Raw genomic sequence first — 1875 nt, 5'->3', positions numbered from 1 at the left:
TGGGAAACCCCATGGACAGAGGAGCCTTGTGGGCTACAGTCCATGGGTTTGCAAAGAGTCAGACATGACTTAGTGACTAAACAACAGCACCTTTCATTATAAACATTCAAGAAAAGAGAAAGCAGTATTTTTCTGTCATTTTATTGGATTGGCCAAAATGTTCATTTGAGTTTTCTGTAAGATGGTATGGAAAACCCAAACAAACTTTTTGGCCAACTTATTACTATGAACAAACAGAATTCTTGATTCCACAGTTAGCATCTTCCTATATGCTTGCTTTATCAATCCCTCTGTTTATCTGACAATACAATATTGTTTTTTATGCCTACATAGCCTTTACTGAAGTTCAGTATTTGTTTATTTTTTGTGGGATGAAATTTACATGCAGTGGATACACAAATCCTAAGTTACTATTTGATGAGGTTTGATGAATGCATATACCTTTGTGACCCAAACATCTATCAAGATATAAAACAGTACCATCACACCAAAACTTTTTCATCCCACTCCACAGTCTTCACTCCTATCATCCTAAATGCAACTATTTTTCCTAATTGGTTTTGCCATAGTTTAATTTTGCTTCTTCTAGACTTTCACATCAGTGAGATTAGAAATCATTTACTCTTTTGTGTGAAGCTTCTTTTGCACTAAGTTTTTGAGATTCATCTGTGTCATCACGTAGTTAAGAGGCATATAGTAATGAAGATTCCTGGAGAGCTCACTTCAGCAGCACATATACTGAAACTGGAACGAGACAGAGAAGGTTAGCATGTCCCTACACAAGGATGACATGCAAATTTGTGAACCATTCCATATTTGTGTGTATACCTATGGCTGACTCATGTTGAGGTTTGACAAAAAACAACAAAGTTCTGTAAAGCAATTATCCTTCAATAAAAAAGTAAATTAAAAAAAAATTCCTATAGTATGAGTCTGTAATTTGTTCTTTCTCTTTTATGGTTTTTTTTTTTTTAAAAATCTGAGATAAATTTACCCCTTTAAAGTATACAAATTAGTGGCTGTTAGTATATTCACAAGGTTGTGTAACCATTACCACTATCTAATTCCAGAAAATTTCATCACCACCAATAGAAATCCCATACACATTGGCAGTTACTCCTCAATCCTTCTTTTCGTCCCAGTTCCAGTTTCAGTTCAGTCGCTCAGCCATATCTGACTCTTTGTGACACCATGAACCGCAGCACGCCAGGCTTCCCTGTCCATCACCAACTCCCGGAGTTCACCCAAACCCATGTCCATTGAGTCGGTGATGCCATCCAGCCATCTCATCCTCTGTCATCCCCTTCTCCTCCTGCCCTCAATCTTTCCCAGCATCAGAGTCTTTTCAAATGAGTTAGCTCTTCGCATGAGGTGGCCAAAGTATTGGAATTTCAGCTTCAGAGTCAGTCCTTCCAATGAACACCCAGGACTGATCTGCTTTAGGATGGACTGGTTGGATCTCCTTGCAGTCCAAGGGACTCTCAAAAGTCCTCCAACACCACAGTTCAAAAGCATCAATTCTTCAGTGCTCAGCTTTCTTTATAATCCAACTCTCACATCCATACATGACCACAGGAAAAACCATAGCCTTGACTAGACAGACCTTTGTTGACAAAATAATGTCTCTGCTTTTCCATATGCTGTCTAGGTTGATCATAACTTTCCTTCCAAAGAGTAAGCATCTTTTAATCTTTTCTTCCCAGCCTCTGGCAATCATTATTCTACTTTATATCTCTATGGATTTGCCTATTCTGAACATTTCATGTCATATTCTGTATTATGAAGTTATCACAGTGTTTTTTTTTTTTTTTCTCCATCCTCCTATTGATATAAACTTGGGCTATTCCTAGTTTGGGGCTATTTTGACTACATCTT

General features: G+C 37.7%; 1 non-coding gene across 1 annotated transcript; it reads left to right on the top strand.

Annotated features, from left to right (window-relative positions):
- The first annotated feature begins 714 nt into the window (after positions 1-714).
- On the top strand, positions 715-820 carry LOC138081613 (U6 spliceosomal RNA). The gene has a single exon (XR_011145060.1). It is a non-coding gene; the product is annotated as a U6 spliceosomal RNA (small nuclear RNA).
- Positions 821-1875: the final 1055 nt, after the last annotated feature.

This window comes from Capricornis sumatraensis, chromosome 6 (genome assembly GCF_032405125.1).
Source record: "Capricornis sumatraensis isolate serow.1 chromosome 6, serow.2, whole genome shotgun sequence".
Taxonomy (NCBI): Eukaryota; Metazoa; Chordata; class Mammalia; order Artiodactyla; family Bovidae; genus Capricornis; species Capricornis sumatraensis.
Note: the sequence above shows the minus strand (reverse complement) of the source record. Positions and strands in the feature narration are given on the sequence as shown.